The sequence below is a fragment of the Molossus molossus genome, unplaced genomic scaffold (genome assembly GCF_014108415.1).
Source record: "Molossus molossus isolate mMolMol1 unplaced genomic scaffold, mMolMol1.p scaffold_m16_p_3, whole genome shotgun sequence".
Lineage (NCBI taxonomy): Eukaryota > Metazoa > Chordata > Mammalia > Chiroptera > Molossidae > Molossus > Molossus molossus.
In genome coordinates, this window is record NW_023425366.1 from 83,838,527 (window position 1) to 83,852,442 (window position 13,916).

The following is a 13,916-nucleotide window of genomic DNA, read 5'->3' on the forward strand; positions in this document are numbered from 1 at the left end:
TCTGCAAATAGATTCTTTACTTCTTTGGTTAAGTTTATTCCTAGGTATCTTAATTTTTTTGCCATGATGGTAAATGAGATTGTTTTTTTAGTTTCTCTTTCTGTGAGTTCATCATTGGTTTATAAGAATGCCATTGATTTCTTAATGTTAATTTTGTATCCTGCTACTTTGCCAAATTCATTTATTAAGTCTAGTAGATTTTTGATGGAGCCTTTAGGGGTTTCTATGTATAATATCATGTCATCTGCGAATAATGACAGTTTCACTTCCTCCTTTCCAATTTGGATCCCTTTTATTTTTTTCTTCATGTCTGATTGCTGTGTCTAAGACTTCCAGTACAATGTTAAATAAGAGTGGCTAAAGTGGGCATCCCTGTCCTGTTCCTGTTCTTAAGGGAAATGCTTTTTTTTTTTGTGTGGTACGTGCCCCTAGCAGGAACCGAACCCGGGAGTCTCTGGTCCACAGGCCGATGCTCAACCCCTGAGCCAAAACTGACTAGGGCATTGAGGGAAATGCTTTTAGTTTTTGCCCATTGAGTATGATGTTGGCTGCAGGTCTTTCATATATGGCCTTTATTATATCGAGATACGATCTCTCTATTCTCACATTGCTGAGTGTTTTTATCAGAAATGGATGCTGGATTTTGTCGAATGCTTTTTCCGCATCTATTGATATGATCATATGGTTTTTATCTTTCATTTTATTTATGTGGTGTATCACTCTTATTGATTTGCGAATATCGTACCAGCTGTGCATCCCTGGGATGAATCCCACTTGGTCATGGTGAATAATTTTTTTGATGTATTGCTGGATCCAATTTGCTAGTATTTTGTTAAGGATTTTGGCATCTATGTTCATCAGGGATATTGGCCTATAGTTTTCTTTATAGTGTCTTTTCCTGGTTTTGGAATTAGAATTATGTTGGCCTCATAAAACAAGTTTGAAGTCTTCCTTCTTGAATTTTTTGAAATAGTTTGAGGAGAATGGGTGTTAGTTCTTCTTTGAATGTTCAGTGAAATTCCCCCCTGAAGCCAAATATAATTTCAGTATCCACAACACTGTTATGTTTTGCTTTATAACATTCCAGTTGTTTTTTTCTATGAATATATAAACTTATAAGTGGTTTTTAAAAAAATAAGGATGTTTGTTTTTGGCCTAGGAAAAAGTACTGAAGTTTTATTGTAACTGTTTAATACTAGATAGGGTTATGAAGAGATAATCTGATTCATCAATCAGAATGTTTTCTGTTTTGATAAATAGCAATTATTCCTTTTTCTACAATATGCTATCTTGTGATCTGAAGACACATTCTATAAAGTCTTAGGCTTTTTACTCACTGAATTTGATCAGAAATTTTATGAAATAAGCTTTGTCTATAGCACTTCTGTGTTAGGATACTTTCATTTGTACATTTGGGCTGGTTTTTCAGGGTTCAGAAAAATTTTAAGAAAGGTTAGTGATTTTTCTTTTCAAATGAAACTATTAATGAATATGGACCATCTTTTTTAAAAATGTAGTTTATTTTTTATTACTTGAGTTTCATATATTTATTATTGGAAACCTAAAAATTATATAAATATGGAAAAAAAACTCAGATTTACTAACAAGATGCAGCCAATCTCTTGTATCTATTTTTTTAGTGTTTATTCCATATATACTTTCTTTTGACTTCTTTGATTTTATATTTGGCCTTTTTTACTTAACTCTGTAACAAACTTTTTTTGTACTTCAAACTGGTTACTAATATATTTTAAATGACTGCATCATATTTTGGCTGTGACATACTATAATTTTTTTTTTTTTACCAATTTCTCTATTATAAAATAATGTTTTCAGTATTTTTTACTACATTGTAATAAACATCTTTGTATACATCAGGTGCTTAGTAAGTGTTTATTGAATGATGAATGAATGAATGAATGAAATCTTATTGGTATGTAGGTTATTCCCCAGGATTATAATTATTGGGTGAAAGGGTGTAAGGGTATATAATATGATAAATGGCTTTCCAGTCAGTTTGGGAACACACAGAGAAATTCAAAGGTAACGTGACATTTCAAAGGATTTAAGAGCCTCTGGAGAAAGGTGTAACATTAATATCTTAAAAATAGGTTCTTTGGCCATGCCGGTGTGGTGCAGTGTTGAGCATTGTCCTGTGCATCAAAAGTTCACCAGTTTGATTCCAGGTCAAGGCACATGCCTGGGTTGCAGGCTCTATCCCCAGTAGGGGACGTGTAGGAGATGGATGTTTCTCTTTTATTAATGTTTTTACCATTCCCTTCCCCTTCTCTCTCTAAAAAACAACTACAAAAAGATCAATAAAAACATTTAAAAAATAGATTCTTTAGTAACTAGTTAATTCATTTGAATAATTTTAGACCAGTGAAAAGATCAGGTACGTTTGTAATATTATAGAGTCCTTTTATGTATTTTTATTCTATTAGTGTACAAATTAAACAAGCTTTTGTTAAATGTATTTACTATATTACAGAACATGCAGAAGCAATCTGATAAACTATTCTAGCAGTTAGAAAAAATAGAAACAGCCCGTATTTGTAAGATAGTACCCAGATACTTTGAAAACAAAGCCATGTTCTTTGGAATCAGATATATTTAAATATGCCTAAGTCTTGACAGATTGATTCTTAATTTTGTTTTGTATTCTTTTTCATTGTGATCTATTTTTCTATCATAGTGTCCCTCAAGGTGTCATGTTTTCTAAATAAGAACAATATAAAAATGTCTTTCCTCAATGTAGTGTTTTTTTTTTTAGATTTGTGATCAATATGACTTTCTAAAAGATCTAATGTATTCAAGTATACTGAAGTATTTAAATAATATTTTACAGTTTCTTAATATCACAAAATGAACCCCCTTGTATGTGTGTGAGTATATGTAGGTAAACTTTTTTCCATATTTAAGTCTGCCTAACAGAAAGTCTGCATTGATCTCTGATAAGACTCTATAAGCTAGCAAAAATATTGCATTAAACACTGTTTAATTTTGATTAATAAAAACAAACAAAATATTAATACACAATTAGAATGTGATAGAATTTAATATTCATGTGGAGAAAATGATAAAAGAGTCTCCGAGGAGGAAATTCTTTTTGCAATTGCTCCAGAAGATTTATGCATTTTGGAATTTAAAAATAATCTTTTTGCTAAAATTCTTTTAAATTTTTTTTGTGGAATGCCGAAATAGGGAAATAAATAATATCACCCTCTCTTTCTTAGCTTCTGAACATTTTTAATTTTTGTAATTCAGGGGCAATTAATAATTGTAGAATTCTTGAAATATAACAGTATTTTCAGAAGTACCTTTAAATTTTGTTTGCTGTATTTTGTGGCTTAGAAATGATAATAATGTAATTGTGTGGTTTAAGTATTTTGAAATAAAGGTGTTAATGAATTAGACATCTGAACAAATAAAATGCTAATAAGTTAAATAAGTAAGCAGTAATATTTTAGATAGCTTGAATGCAATTCAAAAATATTTATTAATCATTAATTATACATGAAGTACTACACTGGGGTTAGTGAAATAGGCAGATTTTATTTTTCACCAAGGAGCATACGTACTAGCAGGGAATACACACAGGGGTTGGCAAAAGTAGGTTTACAGTTATGAGCATGCAAAACAATTTATTCTTGTATTATTAATTATTAATTATTGTATTGTTTTCCGCACAAACAACTATAAACCTACTTTTGCTCACCCCTGTGTATTATGTCAATAAATATAAGCTTAGAGACTGTTATGAAAGAGGAAATACATGAAACTACAAAAATATGACAGCAAGTAATCAGACTGTGAGGGGCAGAGGAGTTTTAGGTGGAGGAAAGAGCAAATGAAAAAGTATAGAGACTTATTTTTTGAGTATGTTGAGTATGAGATAGCTGAGATATATATCCAGGTGAAGATTGTGTGGTTGGCAGTCTGGGGCTTGGGAGAAAATTAAAGATTAAAAATTGAGATTTAGATATTCTTGAAGGTTAGATTAAAATGTTAGTCATGAGAATGGAAGAGATCAGTCATGTAGGGAGAGAGTATAGAACCTAAATGAACTAAATTTAAAAGAAAAATGGAGTTGGAGCAGCTTATGACAATGATGGGAAGGAGTAGCCTGAGACCAAGGAAAAGAGTATTTCTTGGAGGACAGATTGTCACATGCTGCTAAGTAAAAGGGTGTGGGGAGATACTAATTTGACTCTCACAGCTATGAATTAGGTACTGATATATCCCCTAGTTTGTAGATCAAGGTGCAGAGGCTCAGTGGTTAAATATCTTTTCCTAAATTGGATACTAGAAAATGATTGAGTCAAGATTTGAACCCAGGTTCATCTGACTTTATAGTGGTAATAAAATGAATTTAGTGGGCCCTGGCCAATTTGGCTCAGTGTTTGGAGCATCGGCCTGTGGACCAGAGAGTCCCGGGTTCGGTTCCCGCTAAGGGCACATACCAAAAAAAAAATGAATTTTGTGGTATGAAGGTCATTGGTAATCACTGTGTGGGGCAGGAGAAGGAGATGTTTTAAGATGGAAAGCAGTACTGAATGCTGTTGAGGGGTCAGGAAAGAGAACAGACGTGTGACTGTTGGATTCGGTTGATGGACTTCTCTAATGACCTTAACTTAAGTTATAATGGAGTGGAAGAAGAAACCTGACTGATTAAAGAATATGAGGAAAGAAAGTAAAGCAACCGTATAGTCAACTCTTTCAAGAAGAAAAGAAATAGGATAGTCATGTAGCAGAATGTGACTTCAGTGACTGGAGGTGTTAGAGGAGGTTTGTATGCTGAAACCACAGATCCACCAGGGGAGAAATTGATGATGCAGTACAGAGAGGGATATACGTTTCTTGAGAAAGTGAGAAGATAATGAGATCCAGAGCACAAATAGAGGGGTTAGGCTTTGATGGGAGTGGGAACATATTTGTTTTAATAGGAAAAACAGGAAGAATATGGGTTAGGTCGGTAGTTTTGGTAGTGGGAAGAGATTGTTGTGTCTAATTGTTTTTATTTTCTCAGTGCAGTCAGTTGGGGAAGTGGGTAGGTCTAGGGGGATTGAGAACAGAGGAGAAAGTACAAAATAATTACTTTGAATATTGGGAAGATGAACAAGCTAGGTATTTTAGGATATTTCACTGTTACTGACCAGTGATGATTACCCATTTCAGATTTGTGACCATGAATGTGAAATGAGGGATGTTGGAAAGTTGTACATTTTTCTTCACTTATTTTTAGTTGCTCTAATGCAGATGTGGAGTAGGTGAATAATTGGGTTTAATGAGGGTTTCATCTTTGCCAGATATATCAGATGAAGGGTGAAAGGAACAAAGGATTGGCTAGGTACACAAGAGAGTGATTGATCATGGATTCTAAGTCAGCTCATGTGAAAAGTGAAGATGTGTGTTTTGGGAGTGGGGGTGTGATAGAGAGTGAGAAACTGACTGGAGATAGAACTGGACTAGCCACAACATCCCTCAAGCATTGTGTGGCACAGTGGAGCTTCAGATAGATACATTAGTTCCAGGATCACTCAAGGATTTTTTGAGTCTTCAGACCTCTGTGTACATGTGTATAGTATGTCCTTTAGGATTGAGAAGTTGATACAAGTAAAACCTGATACCTGGCATGTTTTGAACTTTTCATCAAATTGGAAATTTAAGTAGCCTAGATATATGAGATTTACTCCATATCCTAGGAGTTCTCAATGTATGGCCAGTGGCTGCTCCTTGATCTGTTCCTTCCTTGGTTGATAATAAACCCAGCATCTTCTAGAAAATACCAATGATACTATAGCCAGAAACCAGTTAAAATGTGAATGTTTTTTCTCATTTGAATGTATCAACTTTGAACATCACTGATAATTTTCTGAACTAGTTTTCTGAAGCTAATATTCTGATTTGGGCGTGGTATTATAAGTTTTAGATTCAAGACAAAGTAAAGATGGCTAGATTAAGTTTTCTCTTGAGTAAATTTTATTGTTCAATATTGAACTCAGTCCTAAAAATTTATCCAAAGGGAGTTGACAAACACTTTTCTTTCCTGGCCTAGTTTAAATGAGATTTTGAGCATATTTAGTGTTAGGCACCATATGAATGCTTAACTATAGCTTTAATGGATTCTGCAAATTATGTTTATTTCACATTTTTTTATATGAAAATCATTTTGAGGAAATTAAAGTTCTATGAAAAGGAGGAATAGCTTTTACTGTATATTTCTCCTCTTAGAACAAATTATTGGGCACCATTGGCTGCTTTTATGGTATTGGGAAAAGTGAATATTTTTCTAACAAGTTCACACAAAAAATCTTTTCTTTATGTTGTGTGGTTTTGGTTTTCTTTTTCTTTTCTTTTTTTTTTTTTTTTGAACCTTTCAACTGTCTTTACTATTAATGACTGAAAATTGTAATCTTTTTAAAAAATGTAATGTCTCTATATAGAGTGTTTTAAGGATTTAATCAGATCTTCAAATCTTGCATCACCTGACTTCTTAGTTGGAATTGTGGCCATCCTAAGATGCCTAAGGGTTGTGAGTTTTATTTAGCTATTTTCTTGTTTGTATTTAGCATCAGCTCAGTAGCATCAGTTCTGTGCTTTTGGTCTGTATCTAGATATATGTTTGAGCTGAAGGTAGCTATTCAATTAGTACACAGAGAATAGTGTATTTTAGTCACATTATCATATAATGGAAAGTGATATCCTTAGACAGAAAGAACATATCATAACCAGGGTCACAGATGAACAGAGGGGTAGATATAGGGTTAGTGAAGCAATGTTATTTATTTTACCATTTATCCCACCCCTTGCTACTAGCAAAAAGATAGAACTAATATAATTTAATTTTTACAAACCCTGATAACTTATTGTTTCAAAAATTTTGATCCCTAAGTTAATGAAATAACAAACTGTAAATAACTTTTAAAATGTCAAATTTTAAGTTTTGAAAAATTGTTTTGCTGCAGATGACATGATACTGTATATAGAAAACCCTAAAGATTTTATAAAATAACTATTAAAATTGATAAATAAATTCAGTAAAGTAGTAGGATACAAAATAAATATTGAGAAATCAGTTACATTTTTATACACCAATAATGAACTATCAAAAAGGGAAGCTAAGAAAGCAACCCCATTTATGATAACTTCAATAAAAAATACCTAGGAATAAATTTAACCAAATGATATAAAAAGCCTGTACTCAGAAAATTATAAGACACTGAAGAAAGAAATTGAAGAAGATACAAATAAGTGGAAGCGTATACTATGTTCATGGATAGGAAGAATTAACACTGTTAAAATGTCCATACTACCCAAAGCAATCTCTAGATTCAGCACAATTTCTATTCCAGATACCAATGGTATATTTCACAGAACTATAACAAATATTTCAAAAATTTATATGAAACCACAAAAGATCCAGAATAGCCACAGCAATCTTGAGAAGGAAGAACAAGTTAGAGGAGTTACACTGAATGATATCAAACTGTAGAACAAGGACATAGTAATCAAAACTGCACAGTACTGGAGTAAAAATAGACATAAAGCTCAATGGAACAGAATAGAGAGGCCAGAAACAAACCCTCACCTTTATGCTCAATTAATATTTGGCAAAGGAGGCAAGAACATACAGTGGGGTAAAGATAATCTATTCAATAAATGATGTTGGGAAAATTGGACAGATACATGCAAAGCAATGAAACCAGACCACCTTCCTGGACCATACAGAAGAATAAACTCAAAATGGATTAATGACTTAAATGGTAGCCTTGCTGGTGTGGCTCAGTGCTTGAGCATCGACCCTTGCACCAAGAGGTCATCGGTTTGATTACTGGTCAGGGCACATGCAGGAGGTGGCCAGTCGATGTTCTCTCTCATCGATGTTTCTATCTCTACCTCTCTCTCCCTTCCTGTCTCTCTAAAATCAATAAAGAAAAAAAAATTGAAAAAAAAAAAGACTTAAATGGTAGACTTGATGCCAAAAAATTCTAGAAGAAAACATAGGCAGTAAAATCTTGGACATTTCTCATAGCAGTGTTATATCTGATATGTCTCCTTGGGCAAGGGTAACAAAAGAAAAAAAATAAACAAATGGGACTAAAATCAAACTAAAATGTTTTTGCACAGCAAAGGAAACCATCAACAAAATGAAAAGACAATCCATTGAATGAGAGAACATACTCACCAATGATACATCAATAACAGGTTAATGTCCAAAATTTATTTAAAAAAGTATACAACTAAACACCAAAAAGACAAACAATTCGATTAAAAAATGGGTAAAGGACATGAACAAACATTTCTCCAAGAGGATATGCCAGTGTCCAATAGACATATGAGAAAAGATGCTTAATGTCACAAATCATCAGAAATGCGAATTAAAATCACAATGAGATATCACCTCACACCTGTCAGAATGGCAATCATCAAATCAAGAAACAAACAAGTGTTGGCCTGGTTGTGGAGAAAAAGGAACCCTTGTGCACTATTGGTGGGAATGCAGGTTGGGTGCAGCCACTGTGGAAAACGGTATGGAGTTACCTCATAAGATTAAAAACAGAACTGCCTGATGACCCAGCGATTCTACTTCTGGGACTATATGAACCCGCAACACTAATTTGAAAGAATATATGCACCCCTCTGTTTCAACCCTCTAAGTTTAGTGAAGAGAAAATTCAGGCCCAGTGAGGTTAAAGGATTTGTTAGTTGATTATTAACATAGTCAGTGAGACCTTAATTTGACACTATGGAGCGAACATTGGGGTTAAAGTAAGAATACTGATTTTAAATTCTTAGACTGTGGTCAAGAATCTGAATCTTTCTGTGGAAAATTTCCTATTTGATAAAATGGCTAGTGATATCCACTTCCTAGGGTTATAGATATAATTAAATGATATAAAGTCCTTAAAATGCTTATTATAATGACTCTCACATAGTAGGTATTTAATGTTTATTGAATTTGAATTTGTAATGCTTTAATTTAACATTGTATTAGGAACATTGCTCAAGAAGGTCTTTTTAGGACTATATTATCTTGGAAAGTAGTTGAATACTGACTTGGTGGCTTGTAAAATAGTTTGCTCTTTATAAAAAATTTTGTTTAGTGTTATAGTATTCTATTTTGTAACCAGGTTATTAGAGTTGAGATTGAATGGTCTTAGCTATCATTTTAAACAAATCATTGTTCTTTTTCTCTTAATTAGTAGAAATGATTCTCAAATGAATATAGAGGGAGAATACCACATCCTTAATTACTAGTATTGGATTGTAGGCTACTTGAACTCCCTGTGGGATGTGTTTTTCACTCATAGTGAACTTTTGTAGAGTATGTGCTCTGAAAGAACCAATCCACAGGGGTAGTGTGGCAGTGTGCCAATTATAAATGTAATTTTCTGTTATCCTAAACTACCTTTCATTTGTATCATTATTCTCAATTATAATATTTAGTATATAGCTTTCATCTTTAGGGCCTAAAACTCTACAAATATTGAATCCTTTGAGGCAGGCATACCGTAATCACCCTTTTTGGTAAGAGACAAGGAAGATGGTATTATTTAATTGTTAATGCTATAATAAGAGAATAAATAATAAGAGTCTAATAAAAATATATTGCTAGTTAAAAAAAAAAAAATGAGAAACCGAAAGTTCTTCTGCCTCATGTAAATGATGCTCAGATTTTCATCCCCATTTTAATTTGGTTATTTTCTCTACTTTTCAACTGATTATTTTGATGCTAAAGTACAAGAAAATATGAAAATTGTAAGCATGTACCTATAGTGGTATGATTTCAATTTAAGAAGCCTTTTTGCTCTATATAGGTAAGTGAAAGAATTGATAGATTTCTTGGCTTTGAGAATGGATATTGTATATTCATTTATACAAAGTTACATAAGAGTCACCTTCTCCAGTATTTTAGGTTGGCATGATAACGACTATTCAATAATAAGACTGGTGTCCCATAAAGTGTGTTTATCCTTCACTTTGATTATGCACTTGCCCTTTATGAATAAAGTACTACCTAATCCTATATATTTTGGCTGCCTGTTTCTTATGAGTGGTCATCTGTGGGGATGGGGAGACATTATATAGGTTAAGATACAGAAAAGTCTAAAAATACAATTAAAAATGGGCCTAATTCATAGTAATTCCTAAAAAAGATGCATATTTCTCATAACATTTTGTTTATGTTAAGAAGTAAACCTATACTCTTTGCCGCACCTATTGCGAGGATGAAGACCACTCTCAGCAATCAGACCGTCGACATCCCAAACATGTCGACATCACTCTGAAGGGACGCACAGTTATTATGAAGGGCCCCAGAGGCACACTGTGGAGGGATTTCAACCACATCGATGTGGAACTCAGTCTCCTTGGGAAAAAAAAGAAGAGGCTCTGGGTTGACAGATGGTGGGGAAATAGAAAGGGACTGGCCACCGTTCGCACTCTCTGCAGTCATGTGCAGAACACGATCAAGGGAGTTACACTGGGCTTCCGTTACAAGATGAGGTCTGTGTATGCTCACTTCCCCATCAACATCGATATTCAGGAGAATGGTTTCTCTTGTTGAAATCAGAAATTTCTTGGGTGAAGAATACATCCGCAGAGTTTGGATGAGGTCAGGTGTTGCTTGTTCAGTATCTCAAGCAGAGAAAGATGAGTGGATTCTTGAAGGAAATGACATTGAACTTGTATCAAATTCAGCTGCTTTGATTCAGCAAGCCACGAAAGTTAAAAACAAGGATATCAGAAAATTTTTGGATGGTATCTATGTTTCTGAAAAAGGAACAGTTCAGCAGGCTAATGAATAAAATCTAAGTTGTCCAGCTATACAAACACCAAGATGCCGAGTGATTTTCACACTTATTTGCAATATTGTAAAGATGCAATAAAAGCCTCATATTGATTTAAAAAAAAAAAAGTAAACCTATAAATTGCCTTTATCAATGAATATGGGTCAGGACCCATTTGGAGGCTGAGGGGACATCTAAGTCCTTGATAGTATTATATAAAATTTGTAGGTGGTTGATAGCCTCTTTGTCCTTCTGTAAGTGCTGCCACCTTCTCTTCCTGAATTCTAGTCAGGCTGGATAGGTGGAGCTTATCAAAGCTGAGTGTCTCCATAGCTGCAGTGTACAAATAGTAACCACTGTATCTGATACTATTACATTCAGGCAATGAAGAAGATGATAATAGATAACATTTATTGACCACTTACTATGTGCCAGGTATTATTTTTATGTACTTTTATGCTTTGTCTCATCAGACCCTTGAAATTAATAAGCAATGAGTCACTTTTTGTAATTGTTCTAGAAGGGCTGAAAATTATGTACAATTTAATAAAGTAGCCAACAAGCTTTCACAGTGAGTACTTTGCCATCTGTCTTCAGTGAGGTTCATGGCTAGTTCAGTAAACCCTATTCTTACGATCTATATAGTGTTATCTTGCTCTTAAACATTTTGTTTTGATGGCTATGAAACTGTTCTGAGGGTAAGTCATTTATTTCAGTTTCCCAGGTGTGAGGAGTGAGGGAATGACCTTGATAGAAGATTGGACTGAGAATTGTTCTTGTTCTTTTCTTGTGGGGCTAAATGTTGAGGTGCTTATAGGATGGCAGAATCAGAGAATTTCAGGGGACTGCAGAATCAGAGAATTTCAGGTGGGAGAATGGAGTCTGGACTGGATTTTACACTTAACTGAAGTGTAAGTAGGTAACAGATCAGCTGAGATATTGGTTGACCTCTTAAACCCTTGGGGCAGCCAAGCAGTGTCTAGGGGAACTTGAGTCCCCAGTCAGTCACCTATCCTCAAGTTGCCTTGTTGGTTGACCACAATCTAGGGTAAAAATATCATCAGTTTCTGTCAGTGCTAGGATGTGAGCTAGTCTTAGGAAACATAATTTACTCAGAAAAGGAAAGAAGTACAAATTTTAAAGTATTCTTTAACCTGATTCTCTCTCTCCTATTGTTTAATTGCTGATGTGATATTGAGTTTAGTGCTTGAAATTTGTACTTGGCATCATATTGTTAGTGATCTCAAAAGTTAACAGTAGTGACCTGCATAAAAGGATAAATATTTCCTGACCAGGACGTGTCCACCAGTTGATTGTGTGGGTTGACAGAGGGCGAACTTAACCTGCTTTCTGAGAGAGCCTTTCACCTCCAACATTCTTTTGGGGGAACTTTGGTTTACTAGTAGTTTCCAGTGATTTCTGAAGCTCTTTTATGAAAATTCTTTCAGCCCTGGCCAGTTTGGCTCAGCGGTTAGAGCGTTGGCCTGCAGTCCAGAGAGACCCGGGTTTGGTTCTTGCTACGGGCTCGATATGTTGAGCCTTTCACATCTACATTTTTCTCTCTCTCTCTCTCTCCCTCTCTTCCTCTCTCTCCCTCCCACTCTGTCTGAACAAAAAATGGAAAAATGTCCTCGGTGAGGATAAAAAAAAAATTCTTTCAGATAGTTAAGTTTTAATTTATAATTCATTAACATACATTAAACCGTTTATATAACAAGTTGACCCAAATCTGCATTCAAAGGTACTTTATTAGTCTGGTCTAGTCCCACATAGTTTTCTCTATGTGAGAAAATCCTCATTCCTGTCAGCCTTTTCCACAAAACTTTTTATTTTAATTTTTGCACATTAATGTTAAAAGAGTGATGGCTTTTTTTTTTTTTTTTCCTCACACTGTACAATCTCATGCAGAGATGGGTTTTAGGGTTTAACAGTGCAGAAGGTGATCATTTCATGCAGACTAGACTATTCTGGAAGGGAGAAGAAATCCCTTTGGAAAATACCATATTGTATCCCAGCATAACATTTCTAAGTAAGTTCATTTCATCCACATTATTTTTCTTGCCTATTACTAATCTCCCACTGATTTATAGGATTCAAGCCTGTTAAGAGAAAGGAAAGTTTCTTAAATATAAACTCATTGGCATTCTGTATTTGTTAAATATATTTTTGTAAAATTCTTGCAGATAAACAAATTTTTATGTGTCCTAGTTAAAAAAAAAAAAAAGAAGAAGAAAAGAGACTAATGGTGGTATTAGGCATTAATTGACAAGGAAGAATGTGAGTATATCGACCTACTTAGTGCCAATTTGAAGAATTCTAATCTTAATATGATTTTCTGTTTTTCTCCAAATATCTTGAGCCAGGTTTTGTTGCTACCAGTCAGCTTATTTTAATTGCATTTAGATTCAGATATGACCATCTCCCATGGTTTCACTTTTGTTGACTCTGCTTACACTGTTTTACACGGTAGGAGTTTACATTTATTTATATTAGCATAATTAATTATCTATTAATTTTTCTCCATTGTGGGCCTTTAAAACATATCCCATTAATTAATATAAGAAGTTATAAAAGTCAGTTATCCTAACAAATTAAGGACCTAACATTTTTGAGAACAACTATAACATTTAATGTATTATATTTTAAAAGATCTGGCTGGAGATTACCATGGTTTCCTTTCTTTTCTTTTTTTTTCTTCCCCATATTAATGTTGTGTAAAAAGGGCTTAGCCTTTGTAACTAAATAGTTGGGTATCCTGGGACAAAGCATTTCACGTCTCAGATCTTGGTGCTTTCATGTACAAAATAAGGGATGGAGTTAAGTGATTTCTATTATCCAGCTAAAAAATAACTTGTATAAAATTTTGACAGATAATAGAGAATAAGATGAATGACTTTAAGTGTGGCATTATGTAGTAAAAACAACACAGACCTTGAAATCATACTGTTTGCCTCTTAGGAAGGAGCTCAAGCAGATTACTTATCTGACTGGGGCTCAAATTCTGATCTAGAAATTTGGACAATAATAGCTATGTCACAAGGTTTTTCTGAGAATTAAATATGACAGGAAATGTAAAAGTGTCTATTATAGCATAGTTTTAGTTTATTGATATCTTCTTAAAGA

At 33.9% G+C, this 13,916-nt stretch overlaps 1 protein-coding gene and 1 pseudogene across 5 annotated transcripts in view; both read left to right on the plus strand.

Moving 5' to 3' along the window:
* COMMD10 (COMM domain containing 10) overlaps positions 1-13,916 on the plus strand; it is a 165,355-nt gene that overhangs the window by 41,012 nt on the left and 110,427 nt on the right. For 3 of the 5 annotated variants that reach the window (XR_004961672.1, XR_004961671.1, XR_004961670.1), the window contains exons 6-7: positions 12,702-12,822; positions 13,157-13,259. The exons of the other annotated variants lie outside the window; for them this stretch is intronic. The gene's annotated coding sequence lies outside the window, so the exon portion shown is untranslated. The remainder of the gene's footprint in view (positions 1-12,701; positions 12,823-13,156; positions 13,260-13,916) is intronic. 5 annotated transcript variants of the gene reach the window in all.
* LOC118641981 lies at positions 10,215-10,819 on the plus strand (annotated as a pseudogene).